Below are 15,015 nucleotides of genomic sequence, written 5' to 3' on the forward strand. Positions count from 1 at the left end.
ATATGAACTTGGTTTGGTTTATTGCGATTTAACGTCCCGAAGCAACACAGGTTATCAGGGACGCCGTAGTGAAGGGTTCCGGAAATTTCGACCAATTGGGGTTCTTTAACGTGCACTTACGTCATCTAGGTGCTTAAAAAAGTCTATGGACTTTCTTTGTTACATATTATAGGTAAGCGCAAGAAACATTGCTCTAAATGTAGCCGCGGTGGCTCAGTGGTTATGGTGCTCGGCTGCTGAACCGAAAGACGCGGGTTCGACCCCGGCCGCGGCGGTTGAATTTCTTTGGAGGAGAAATTCTAGAGGCCCGTGTACTTTCGATGTCAGCGCACGTTAAAGAACCCCTGGTGGTCGAAATTTCCGGAGCCCTCCACTACGGCGTCTCTCATATCCTGAGTCGCTTTGGGACGTTAAACCCCATAAACCAAACCCAACCAAACCAGAACTTTGAAAACAGTACCGTTTTTCCAAAATCAGAGGAAACCCCATCCCCAAATTGTCTTAAAACTTCTCAAACAAACCTCTGGAAGAAAGCTAAAAAGAATACAGAAAAACTTGTAGCATTATATTGTTTGCAGAAACGTTATATTAGCTCAAAGCGGTAGCTTCTCGAGCATAGAAAGGAGCGCTTGAATGAAGGAGCGGAAGCACGAAACACTCCTTCCATGATCTAAATTTTCCCCAGATCCCATGACTGAGACATTTTCCGTCAAGAAAGAGCATACCTAATTACGTTTTTAAGGCTGCGACTTGGCCAAGTTGGTACTTACTCATTGCTGAACATCAGCCCGCCGTGGTGGCTCAGTGGTTATGGCGCTCGGCTGCTGACCGAAAAGACGCGGGGTCTGATGGAGGCTAAATTCTGGAGGCCCGCGCACTGTGCGATGCCAGTGCACGATAAAGAACCCCAGGTGGTCGAAATTTCCGGAATCCTCCACTACGGCGTCGTTCATAGCCTGAGTCTCTTTGGGACGTTCAACCATGCACCATAAACCCAACTAAACCAGACGTCTCGGGTTCTTCATTAGCCGCTGTTCATGTATTTCGATTGTTTTGGTTTGGTTGGTTTGGTTTGGTTTATGGGGTTTTAACGTCCCAAAGCGACTCAGGCTGTGAGGGACGCTTTAGTGAAGGGCTCCGGAAATTTCGACCACCGGGGTTGTTTAGCGTGTACTGACATCGATTGTTTTAAGCCTGTGATAGTTACGCTGGAGCAGGTATTCCCTCAACTTACTTACATATTTTAAACTTTTCTCTATCAGAGAGACTGCTAAATTAGTAAATGAAGTCCTCCTTCGGTAATAAAAGAGGATAAGAACCTAGAAGAAAATGTGGATTTGTAAAACATTTTTGTCAAGCACACATTGGATGTTTTAAATATACAACCGCTTTGAAATGACTTTTTACTCTTCCACGGTCCTTTCTAAGATGTAGTCAGCTTTATTAAATGAAAGAACGCCTCCTCGGTAAAGCTTTTGATCACAGGCATTCCAATGGGCAAATAAATTGATAAATTGGTTTTTGAGGAAAGGAAATGGCGCATTATCTGCCTCACATACCACGGTGGACACTCGAACCGCGCCTCAAGGGAAGGGAGGGAGGGAGGAAGGTAGGAAGGTAGGTAGGTAGGTAGGTAGGTAGGTTGGTTGGTCGGTCGGTCGGTCGGTCGGTCGGTCGGTCGGTCGGTCGGTCGGTCGGTCGGTCGGTCGGTCGGTCGGTCGGTCGGTCGGTCGGTCGGTCGGTCGGTCGGTCGGTCGGTCGGTCGGTCGGTCGGTCGGTCGGTCGGTCGGTCGGTCGGTCGGTCGGTCGGTCGGTCGGTCGGTCGGTCGGTCGGTCGGTCGGTCGGTTGGTTTGGTTTGGTTGGTTTGGTTGGTTTGGTTGGTTTGGTTGGTTTGGTTGGTTTGGTTGGTTGGTTGGTTGGTTGGTTGGTTGGTTGGTTGGTTTATGGGGTTTAACGTCCCAAAGCGACTGAGGCTATGAGAGACGCCGTAGTGAAGGGCTCCGGAAATTTCGACCACCTGGGGTTCTTTAACGTGCACTGACATCGCACAGTACACGGGCCTCTAGAATTTCTCCTCCAAAGAAATTCCAGCCGCCGCGGCCGGGATCGAACACGCGTCTTTCGGGTCAGCAGCCGAGCACCATAACCGCTGAGCCACCGCGGCGGCCGGAAGGGAGGAAGGTGGGAAGGGAGGAAGGTGGGATGGGAGTGAAAGAAGAAAGAGAGAAAGAGATGCCGTGGTGGAAGTCTCCGTAATAATAAGTCTCCAGGCCTCCTCCAATAAATGTGGATCGCTATGCACCCTCGCCAAACCCCCGCCGTGGGTATGTGCCATTAAGCCTGAGGACATCATCATCAAATGTGGATCGCCTTCCACACCCTTTCCAAATCAGAAATGACTTTTCTGTTACAATGAAGGTGCTCCCCTTAAAAATGCAAAGCGCATGTTTCTGAGTCTATGGGTCGAACAAGTTCATCGCATTTACCCGAGGCGGCATTTACCCAAATACAGACCGCTCTTCTGCAATGAAGGGAATTATTACCACTGAGTCCTTAGAAAAACGCAGGCAGTTACAGCAAGTGCGAACCTGTGAAGTCGATAACACTCCTTCCCAGCACCAGAGGCAAAGCTCAAGTCGTCCCGCCGGTTAACACTTGCCTGTAATCTTCTTAATGCGTTCTCTGCCGCACCGTCTCTCTCGTTCTCGCTCTGCGGTGATGAGACGTTTCAGCACCTAAGAAAATACGGACCTCTCCCGCCGGATGTCCATTAACACCGAAGTGCCACTTGCCGCTCTTAGACAAGTAGTGGCCGTTAGTCTCAAAAACAGTATAGCTCCTCTTTTTCCTTGCCGTCTTCTTCCAGGTCTTCAGACTTACTCCAGCAAGCAGCGGCAATAGCTTTATTAGGGTTCAGTGCTGCAGAATTTTCCTTTGCTGACAGTTCGGGCGACGCATGTAAAAACGACTTTTTCGCAAATTGAGTTTGCCTTCCATTACTCTCCTGTCCACTATCAGATGATGTTTACAGGACTTGCTAAATTGGTTTTGGCTGTAATCATTACCGAGGTTTCGCTTTTTAAGTTTTCCAGCAGGTCATTAGGCTGAGCATCACCGCGTACACAAAGGGGAAAAAACGAACAAATTCGCGTTCACTTTCTCTCTTACCGGAAACTTAAAGCCACATTGTTTGCACCATTAATGCAATATTGTGCATATTCCGCACTGCTTTACGTAGTAAATGTATACTAAACTTTGTACGTTTTGACCACACTAGGTGGCCGTTTCAGAAATAAAGCTTGGACTTTCCAGACAATAAAAACTCTCAGGACGCTTGAGTAGCCCTTATGGTCCAGACAGTGCGTCGTAAATGGCTGGCTCAATAATGGAGAGGGCTCGTTGCGCTTCCACTTCCTTCACTTTAGGCGATCACTACCTTGAGTGCGTGATTGATTGTAAAACATTTTATTCGCCGGGAAGAGCTTGGCAAGAGGTCGCGTTAGGTGGTCGAGAGTACATAGCCCTCGACGACTTTGTCAGCCCACTCCACCGCCAAAACTTGCGTTCTGGGGTCAGAGCTAGCCAGCACGGTCTCCCACCGCTCGAGAGAAGGAGCTGTAACTAGATCACCCGGAGGTGGCTCTATTTTGCAGTCCCACAGGATGTGATCGTAGGTAGCACGTTGGCCACAGTGTTTGCAGTTTGGGTTGTAAAGATCTGGATAAATGTGCGCGAGGAGTGATGGGGTGCGTATCGATCTCGTCTGTAGACGACGCCACGTAACCTCTTGTTCTTTAGTAAGTCTTTTGTCTGGAGGGGGGAAAATTCTCCTTTCTAGTTTAAAATGATTGGTGAGATCATGATATGTGATCATGGAGTCCTTCGTGAAATTCAGGGAGCCAGACTCATCCACTGCCCGGTCGACGAAACCTCGGGCTTTATTGTGGGCTGCCTCGTTCCCCGGATTCCCCGAATGGGCTGGGACCCATATCAATTGGGAATAATTTGGTGAGAATTTGGTTACGTTAAGGATTCTAAGGGAGATGTTTGTAATTCGCCCTTTAGCGAAATTATTGATACCCATTTTGGAATCGCTGAAGATGATGCTCCCTTGGGTATGCGCTAGGGCGAGGGCTATAGCCGCCTCTTCTGCCGTTTCAGAGGATTTCGTTTTGATTGTCGCCGAGACGATGTGGTCACCATTCTCGTTCACAACCACAATTGCAAAGGCATTGGTATTTTTGTATTCTGCCGCATCTACATAAAGTGTTCCAGCGCACTGTCTGTATTTGTTATGTAAGGCTTTGGCTCTTGCTTGTCTTCTACCCTCATGGTGTACGGGGTGCATGTTTTTGGGGAGTGGTTTGATTAGTAGGGCCGTCCTATAGTCGCGGGGTAAGTCTACTTTAGCATCGTTATTCGTAGGTTGAAAGTTAATTCCGAGCCTGGTAAGAATACTCCTGCCAGTTCTGGAATTGGCTAATCGCGCTGTTTGAGCCATTAAATGGGCTTCTTTCAGTTCGTTGTAGGTGTTATGTATTCCTAACCTCATAAGCCTTTCGGTTGAGGCATTTAGTGGGAGTCCTAACGCAGCCTTATAGGCCTGCCGTATCATACTATCCAATTTGTCCTTTTCTGCTTTCGAAAATTTGAGATAAGGGGTGGCATAGAGTATCCTGCTTAGCGCAAAGGCCTGCACTAGTCGGCATAAATCTCTTTCCCTCACCCCTTGTCTGCGGTTAGCTATGCGGCGTGACTCCATTCGTAGTCACCAAGTTTAAATAAGCAACCCGATGGCACAGCGACTCACGTGTTTAGTGCAAAATATGAACGAGCAGGCTCCCGCTCATTTCTTCTGCTATTTCATCGGCAACTAAACTGACGGGTCCAATTTTTAACCAGCTTCTCAACTTACGTTTATACTACATAAATTGTCTTTAAACGATCGGCGTCTCCCATTCCAGTCGTGCCCGGACAAACTACGGCACCCAACACATTGATAACCAAATTTCTGCAGTTTGCAATGTGTATCCTTCCATAATTGACGAAGATGTAACTAGTAAAACCACTTGTCATTTCAAAAAGAAAATGAAGATGCTTTTTACGCGTACTACTGACCCATCAAATACTTGTGATATGTAGTGTTTACAGTGATAGCCTCACTCCTGTCATATTTTCTATTGTGTTTTGATCTGTAGCATTACTGGTCTTTTTCTTTTCTCTTTGTAATCCCATGTGCCTTTATTAACTTTCAACTACTGTAAAAATTGAACTAAAGAGCTTGTTGAGTTATAATGAATGTAACCACCCTTCTGCCTTTGATGTGTGACCCGGGGTGAGGCCTCGTCAGGAAGAATGCCAGCAGCTTCTTCCTTTTGTCTCATCTCGTGGGCATGTACTGTGCATACAAGTTCATGTCTGAATAAAATGATTGATTGATTGATTGATTGGTTGGCTGGTTGATTGATTGATTGATTGATTGATTGATTGATTGATTGATTGATTGATTGATTGATTGATTGATTGATTGATTGATTGATTGATTGATTGATTGATTGATTGATTGATTGATTGATTGATTGATTGATTGATTGATTGATTGATTGATTGATTGATTGATGTCCTGTTCCCCCCCAGCATTCTCCGAATGCATACGAAAACTTCTCCAAGACATCTCAAGGTAAGCGCAGTCGCTGTCTTGATTCCTCCATAAATTCTAATCATGTGCGGTAGTGTGGCACAGGCGAAACTCTCTTCATTGAGTCCCGTCTTTAGCAACAGTACTGTGAAGTTTCGCATCGGGTCCGTTCCATATAGGGCGGATGAAGAACACACGCAGACGGAGCTGCGAAACCAGTCCGTCGGCTTTTCCCACGGTCGCTTAGTGGTCGCAATACGGGCCTCGGCAGGCCTTGGTCAACTCATCCGCTGGGCACTTTGCGCCTTGCTGTATATTCTCTGATGGGTTGTAGTTTCTTCTTCATGACTGAAAGCAACTAAGAAAAAAATATATTATGTTCAGCTTTATCGCGTTCTGTACTTCACTCGCACGTTTAAGCATAAAATGAATGAAATGAAAATCAAAATAGCACGCGTCAATTAAAGTTTCTGCAAATTCCTGCGCCATCTGCTCGCTTACTATGTATCACCATGATGTTAGTGTAAGGGACGTGATTAAAGGTGCCCTGCGATGTAGATAAAGCATGGGGTCTTTATTCTTTGTATGAAGAGTAAGGGACATTGTGAGTCCCGAACGCGCAATGATATCACCGAAATCATAATATTTCATATTTTAATCTTCGCTAGAAATGCTTGTTTCAAGCCGATGGTGTCGCAACGCGGCGGCCATTTGCGGCAGCGGAAATGAGGTGGCATCCAGATAGGGCGCTGCCTTTCTCATTGGTTGGGCGTCCAGTTTGCATAATGAACCCAAAATATTATGTCTCTGAGCACTGAAAGCTTTTCGCATGCCATAAAAACTGGAAAGAAGCAGGTAAAGCGAACGAAAACTAACAAGAAAACAGCTAGGGGCGACACTTTCCATTCCGCTTCAAACCTTCGTGGCGGCCAGCGCTATTGAAAAAACGTTGGCTCAAAACAGAAAGCGCGCGCGTCGAGACCGGCCGTGACCATACCAAGACGGCAGCGAAAAAAAAAAGCCAGTCGACACACACCTTGCCCAGAATTGGGAAGAGAAAGGCAGGACAGGAGACGGCAGTAGAGTTTGGGGGGGAGGGGGGCTACTGCCCACAGCCTTCCAGTCCGACTAAAAAAGAAACTTCCGGGAGCTTCCTTTGTTGTTAGTCACCCCTGCCCTGACTACGGCGTCGCGTACACGGGGGGAACTCGCCGTCAAAATGCGCGGCTGCCTACAGCCCCGACAAAGCAACAACTGCATGCACGCTTCCGCTACGTGTGCGCTAGGTGCGGTTCTGATTGGTAGCGCCCAATCTCGGTACTGGGTGATCGAAATGGGCGAGTGAAGTGCATTTTCGTCTGAGCTTTTCATTTCGAATTTTGAGAGTTGAATAACTTTTGTTTGCATGCTCCGATTTCAATAATTATTTTTGCTCTGGTCTCTGGAAAGCATGACGAATCTATTTAATGATATTAACTGGTACTGAGGAAATCATCGCGGGGCGCGCACCTAGACCTAAAATTATCTAACAGGGACCTCTTTGCCAGGGTAAACTTTACTCGGCTAACTTTTACGATTGCCAAATTGGTTTTAATGGGCAGTGAATAGCTGTAACATTTTTTTTCTGCGCAGGGCACTGCATAAGCGCATGCACGCTTTGAAGTATCCTGTTTGCCCAGTATTGCCTGCCTGCTCAATGTCTGCCCTGTAGGATCCACTCTTCCCATAGAAGGTAACTGAAGATGCTGGGAGAGAACACTGCTTGATTTACTGGTTCTTTAGTTTACTTTACAAGCGCTTCAGTAGAGGTCCCACTTAGGCCCAGCATGGTCCTTCAGCGATACTACATCGCAGATATTTATTTGTTTATTTGTTTACAGGATGCTGCAGGCCAAGTGCCCAAACAGGAGTGGCGTGCAGATATACATAGTATACAAAGCATGAAAACTACAACAGTACAAAACACACCAACCTATATTAAATGCCAAAAGGAAACTTGTTGCAACACCTCAGTGACAGGAGAATGAATGAAAGAGTCACTAAAGAAACGCACTCTGAAAACAAAAACAAGCAAATATATACACACGCACATCCACACACGCACATCCACACACGCACACACACACGAGATGGATTTTCTAGCTTTTATATGCTCGATTCCAGGATCTCTAATGATAGGAGAGAACATGCAGACAGACTTTTCAAGTTATTAGTTGTGTTGGGAAAAAGGAGAATTTGTACAAGTTACTCTTTGCAAAGTAAGCATCCAAGGAGAGTGCATGGGAGCGGCGAGGTTGTCTGGTAGTAAGAGGGCCCACGTAAGGGCTAGGATCAAGTGCTAGTTGGCGATTAAGCATGAGGGATAAAAATTTTTGTCGCAGGAATTTTCTTGACTGGAGAGCATGAATACCATTAGCTGCCATTAGTTCGGATACCGAATCATTGCTACCTTACTTGGAATAAATGAAACGCACTGCCCGTCTCTTAATTTTTTCAAGAGCAGTCATGTTGCACATCGCATGAGGGTCTCACACAATGCTAGCATATTCCAGCTTAGGTCTTGCAAGTGTATCAATAACTTTGTATCCAACAATAAAAAAAAGAGAGACTGGAACGCATGGTGAAGAACAAAACGATAAATAAATTAAATACCACTGCAAAAAATAACGTTAAAGACGGACAGCTGCTAGTCACGTCCTTGAACCTGCGAACGGAGAACCAAACTGCTAACTGACAACGGCGAGTTTGCGTTATGAATTGCACCCGCTTAAGAGTACGAACCGGACCACCAAGCTTTTCATCCCTTGTTTTTTGTTGTTTGTTTCTTTGGTTACAACAACGCCCGCGGCTCCTGTGTGGAGAGTGCAAACCTGCCTTGAACCATCAGTAGCCGAAGCGAGCGGCGTTGCTGTTAGAACTTCAGTTAATTACATTACGCAGCTTAAATTCAACAACAACTTGCTCCGTTCATATTAAGGTCATCCAGGCCGCTTTAGAGTGCTTGCTTGCCGGCACACCACTCCGCCGGCGCGGCCATCAATATAAAACTACACCCGCACCAGTGCATTAGTCCAACTGTAAGCTTTTTTCGTAGCTGCGAATGAGGTAAAAACGGCTGCTGTAATTTGCGGAGCTACAGTGCGCTTATACGTTGCCGCCGGCTAGCACGGCATCGCAATTACGAATTAACGCGTGCCGACGTGGCATAAAACGAGCGCCTCGGACCAGTCTGCCCTGATTATCGCAAAGCAGCAGACCCTCCATTGCCATCGTCACGACAACACTGTATAATGATCGCCCCAAGACATTCGTGCATCCGCGTAATGGAAAGAGATGCGGAGGCTCTGCCAGAGCAAGGCACAGCCCTACCCGCCTTCGGGCTTCCGCTACCGCCACCTCACACGCCTCGTGAGAAGTTCTTTAATATATATATATATATATATATATATATATATATATATACATGCACGTATGATGTAACCCCTGCGGGGCGCAACGAACTCTACCCATTAACGAACCTTCGTTCCCCATTTAGCACTGCGCTCCTACTCATCTCTACGGACTGCGTAGCGCAGTGAGGTCAGTGTTTCTTTCTTAGAAGGGAGTAGGGGGTGAAGTATTTGGCTTGCTCCAATGTCGCATTCGAAAGAGGCATCTAATGTCTTCCCCGCAGCTTTTTGCGACCATCTAAGAGCAAAACTGCTAATTGTAGTTCGAGACTGCAGGAAGGACACAGAAAAAAAGAGCGTCTGCACCACCTAGTCGGCAAGTCACGCACGAACGGGCAGTAGAGAAACAAGCTAGCCACGCCTGGTTCTTCACTGTGTGCCCAACCGTAAACCGTGCACACATAAAAAACACTTAGAACCGCATACGTATTGACACTACAAAGCTCGCATTCAAATACAGATGACCGCGCTCGTGTCTCTCCGCACACCGCCTTTATGGGCCTTCGCGCATCAGTGGCACTGGTGGGGTTCGCTCAGGCACATCGAATGTAAAGGTTTGAGCTGTGTAGTGGGGACAAATAAAATAAAAAAAAAGCAAAGAGGAATCAAACACGCCGGATCCTACGGCTTCGCCCATCCGAGTTCGTGTAATGCAAGACCTGTTACGTCTATATACATGCAGCCTATTTATGCTCTCTCGATGCGGCGGCAGCGTGAGTGAGAGTCTGCGCTTGCAACGGTGTCCAGTGCTCATTCATCCCTTTCTATCTACTGTCATACGAGTTTATCTAAGTCTGTCGCCGGACGTCTGTCGTCAGAAGGGACAGACTTGAAGCCATTACTTTGTATTTCTACTTCATATTTTTATCTTCTTTGCCAGACCTTATGTTGTTTTGACCTCTTGTTTCTGACTTTCGTGATACTCGCCACTTATCTGAGGTATGCGACGTTCCAACCATGTCCGTGAGTCCAGGGCATTAAGCGTTTTTGCCCGAAAGTTCAACTGCTGAGATTAAAGCATGTGGCTGTCGGAACGAGTTGATGCTTGAGATTCAAGTTGAAGTCGGATCCCTGAAAGCTAATCTCATAGGATTTCTTCGCTTAGCCAACTCCATCTTTAGATGGCTTAATGAAAAAAAGAAATAAAAGATATGAAACAAATAGCGCGTTGTTTCTCTTAATTTCGTAGGAATTCCTCTTCAACATGCTCCAGCTTGAGACGGCTGAACGAAAAAGAAATATATATATATATATATATATATATATATACATATATATATATATATATATATATATATATATATATATATATATATATATATATATATATATATATATATATATATATATATATATATATATGGGACAAATGGCGCGTTGTATCTGTTTGTATGGAAGAAGGTCTTGGTCCTTTCGAAATTCCAGTGCCTTCGGAGTCCATATTGCTACCTGACCATTTTCTCTTTTGCCTGCTAGCTGTTAACGTTGGACTTTTTATTTTTATTATAATTAAGAAAACAATGATAATCATAGAACTAATTAAAGCGTTTACACGCTTGTGTAAACAATTTATGCTCAGTAATGAAATCAGTAGTAAATGCCATTTAATTGACTGTGGTGATTTAAGCACTGTTTTGTTAAGAAATAACTGCTGTGATTACCTCTTCCTTTTAACTTTTTAACATATCAAAAGTCATTATTGAGCCAAGTTGAATAACTAGTCAATGCGCCTCTCTGATTGACCACGTGCTTTGCAACAAGGACATAACATAAATGTGCTTGCTAGTCGATACTGACATTTCAAACCACAGTTATCTGCTTTATCCCTTTGACCCTTCCCACTGAAATTCGACCCATTATCGAGAAAGAGTAATTCAAGTCAATTGCGCTCACGTGCGATCTTTTCTCAGCGCACCGACTTCGAAGGAGTGTACGATAGCGACGTGGATATTGAATATCGGAATCTGGTGGTGAAAAACACCGACGCCATCGATCAATCGCACATATGCTAGGCGTAATTACGACCATGGTATATGGCCCTGGATGAGAAAAGCTATAATTGGAAGAACTAAAGAAGAAAGACTCGTAATATAACAACCGGGAAAATAATCGGAGGACTGATTATTATTGCGAACAGTTTCGGTGCTAACGAAATAAGACGGTCGCAACGATGAAGAACTAAAAGAAACAATACTGCAGTAATTTAATTACCCCGCAGCAAGGGAATTCTAAAGAGACATAGAAAATCACACGAGATATTGTTGTACTCGGAAGAGCTATTGCTGTGGGTAGCTGGTACTTCATCATGCGATTTTGGAAAGCGCTAACTATCACAGGAACGGACACACACACAAGCACACACGGTTCGTCGTGTGTGTGTCTGTGGCCGTAGATATGCCAGTTGGCCCTTTACAATGCCGTATGATGTTGGTGGAATAATAAGAATAGCATATACTGTTCTCACGTAATCTCAGAGGAGGCCGCTAATATTTTCAATAATCATTTTTTTTCACCCCCATGGTAAACATCTTACATGTTAACGTAAATGAATTAATGTTCTTGGGAGTGCACAACAGATTGCCCTCGGTTTGGAGTTAGCCAATATCACCTGAGCAGTGAAAAGACCGAAAGAAGGAAAAATAATGCGATGCACATCTACTTTATAGCTGCTGGAATGCATTCTAGAAAATCGCTCTGTTCATCGCACCAGCATATATATTTAGCGAACCCCGACAAGTTCATGAGACCTTAGTTTTTTTTTTTGACCAATGCTCATTAATCACGCTGACGTGTTCATTAAACCTTCTTCTTCAGCTCGGACACGTGCACGCTCCAGAGCCCATCGAGGACTAATTACATGGCGCACGCTCTCGGCAAGTACGAGAAGAATGCCGCAGGCCAGCAAGCCAGGTCACCATAATATAGCTGTAGAATGGCCGACCGCAGGTCGAAGTGATGTGTCTAAAACGAACGCTGAGGACAAATCCATTCTCGTTTGTGATTCGTTTCGTTAATTTAATGTAATAATAAAATTTAATTAATTAATTAATTTCCATTACGCTCGTATATTGGTAAATTGGTTTTTGAGGGAAGGAAATGGAGCAGTATCTGTCTCACATATCTCGGCGGACACCTGAAACGCACCGTAAGGGAAGGGAAGAAGATGGGAGTGAAAGAAGAGAGAAAGAGGTGCCGTAGTGGAGGTCTCCGGGATGTTTCGACCACCTGGGGATCTTTAACGTGCACTGACATCGCACAGCACACGGGCCCCTTGTGCGTTTCGCCTCCATCGCAACGTGGCCGCCGCGGTCGGGTTCGAACCCGGGGACTCCGGCTCGGTAGACGAGTGCCTTAACCACTGAGCCACCGCGGCGGGAAGCTCGACTCGTGCACATTTAGCACTCACGGAGATCCTGTAAATGCAAAGCATATATAACGGTTCTAGAGCACGCTAATGATGCACATAGATGATGTTTTTAAGTTACCTTTTTGTGAACATCGTAGAAAAGGCGAATGTTACGAGCATAGGGCCGCTCAAAAACGTTCCTACCCAGCCTTGCTAACGCAACGCACGGAGCGTAACGTAGGGTTACACACAAGCCTTGCCGCAGAAACTGAGCCCTTCTTCCCCGTTGGCAACGCTGTGTTGACTTGAAGGTGAGAGGAGAGAACCATTAAGAAGAGAGGAGGAACAGAAAGCGTGAAAGTCGTCAGCTGCGCGCGAGCGATCGTCCTCGCTACTCTTCCTCCTTGCCGGTGCAAACCGGATTTCGCTAAGACAGCCCCACGCGACGAGGTTCCGCTGTGAAGGGAAAGAGCGAGCGGGTCATCTGAAAAGAAATAAACCCCGCCAATGCAGTCAGTGCGCTTTGCCTTTCTCTTTGCCTTTCGCTTCGCTAGGCTGTCGGCTATATTTCGCATGCATGTCGCCGAAAACGTGCTTGCTGCGCGCTCCAGAGGAGTGTGGCGCCTTTTGCTTTTCATACACTTTCTTACTTTCCTCCCTCTCTCTTGTCGGTTGGTTTCCCGCGTTTTTCGGCTCCCGCCATTCGCGTGCGGTTCGCACGAGGCTCGCGTTCGCCGCGCGTGGCTTGCATTCGCAAGGCGCGTGCGCGATGCGGCACACGCCGGTGGGATCGATGCAGGTTTGCCAATAATGGACGATGCAGTTTTTCGTCGGTCTCCGCGTGTTATCTCGCGTACAAATCTAGTCACGCTTCCGAAGAAGCTGCCTGTGATTTGTTGCAACATGGACTTGAGAATCGGTGATCATTTGCCATCGCGGTCAGGAGCGCCAGCCGCCATGCCATTTGCTATTCACAAAGCGTCGGAAAAATACCTGAACTTCAGATAAACTTGCCTGCTCTTTATCTTGAACTACCTTAGTGTTTCATTTGCTTTGATACGCTCAGCGCTTAAATTATTGCCGATGATATATCGCTTCTATAGAGCTCGAGAACGCAGAACTGATCGCCTAAAATTCGCGAAACACTGAAAAGTTGAAGAGGAAATTCGAGGTCAGTTTGCAAACTAGTGGTTTCTCTGCTTCATCTCGAGAGCAGTGCGTAATCCATCACTACGTCGCACGAAACTTGTGGCTCTCTGTCATCTTGTAGTTTATCTCCGATGCATGTTCTCTTACGAGGCCCTATACCAAAGATTCATGTCGCTCTGCACTAGGTTTATTTGCCTCAAACCTCAGCAAAGTAGAAGATTCCCTTCAGATTGCCGTGAGGACATGTGATATTTTTTTTTAGCGGCGAATTAATGAAAAAGGTGCCATTTTCTTTATTAGCGGTAACTTTTTTTTCATCGCCAAGCGACCTGCATACCCACCGTAGTCGGTTGCCTCGGCCTCCATTCTGTAAAAAATTTAATGCCAGGATAAACATACTCCGGAGAAAGGGCGTATATTGTATTTAATGCCTGTACTGCCATTTTTATGCCAGCTCGGTTTTAAATGTCATTTAATGCGTGCTTATATTTATTTAATAGAGGCACAACCTGTTGACTGAAGCATGTTTAACTTTCATTTGATAGAAGTGGGTTTTGATTTCGGTAGAATAATAAAAAGTGATGGGGTCTTAACGTAGTTAAACTGACCAGACTTCTGAAAGCATGCGCTTAGCTTGGTAGGCTTAAGGTTTTGCTTTGTTGGGTCGTTGGCATGTCTTTCGACGATATTAGTTGAATAGTGCAATTAGTTGATGAAGATGCCGACGTGCAATGCGCAGACTGTTGGCGACCTCCAGGTTCCAGCGGTTCCAACACATATCAGCCAGGTTACGCGATGCCTTACTAAATACCACCGATTATCAGCACTTAGCATATAAATGCAACGTCCGTTCGTGTAAAACCAGGCAGTGTGAGCTATCAATGACGCGCTTGCGGTGCAGGTTTCTCAGTTCAAATTTTTACCTATGTAGATGTGGGTGGTCACCGACAAACCTATGTGACTCATGCGGGGACGTTGAATCTGTGGACAATTTCCTTCTCCACTGTCCAAAGCTCGCACTTCAGAGCAAGATTTACCTAGAGGTCCTTCTTTCCAGGTATCACTGCCAGTATTATTATCGTTCGCTGCGAGCGCCAAAGGTTTTGCATCGGGTTCCATTTGTGGGAATCTCCGTGATTACATAATTGCAACTGGTAGGTTGATTTGCTAACACCTTTAAAAGTCTAGGAGTTTTTCCTTTTTTCACCAAAATGTTCGTTGTTTCACTTTAAATATTCTTCTTTCGTTTTTCATGGATACATTTTTCAAAATTCACGCTTGGCTCCGATATTTTGTCGTAATCCTATGGAATTTCCTTATTTATGCCACTACACCTTGGATAATCCCCTCGTGTGGGTATGTGCCATTATAAAGAAGATGAAGAAGAAGAAAAAGAAGCGCGAGAGTGTGTTCCTCTTTAAGGACTCCTTGC

General features: G+C 45.6%; 1 long non-coding RNA gene across 1 annotated transcript in view; it reads left to right on the plus strand.

Annotated features, from left to right (window-relative positions):
- Window positions 1-7,359, plus strand: part of LOC149331084 (uncharacterized) — a 91,240-nt gene extending 83,881 nt beyond the window's left edge. The window contains exons 2-3 of the long non-coding RNA XR_016285820.1: window positions 5,639-5,681; window positions 7,272-7,359. This is a non-coding gene — a long non-coding RNA (uncharacterized LOC149331084). The remainder of the gene's footprint in view (window positions 1-5,638; window positions 5,682-7,271) is intronic.
- The last annotated feature ends 7,656 nt before the right edge of the window (window positions 7,360-15,015 follow it).

This window comes from Amblyomma mixtum, chromosome 9 (genome assembly GCF_055824585.1).
Source record: "Amblyomma mixtum isolate Tamu chromosome 9, ASM5582458v1, whole genome shotgun sequence".
Classification (NCBI taxonomy): Eukaryota; Metazoa; Arthropoda; class Arachnida; order Ixodida; family Ixodidae; genus Amblyomma; species Amblyomma mixtum.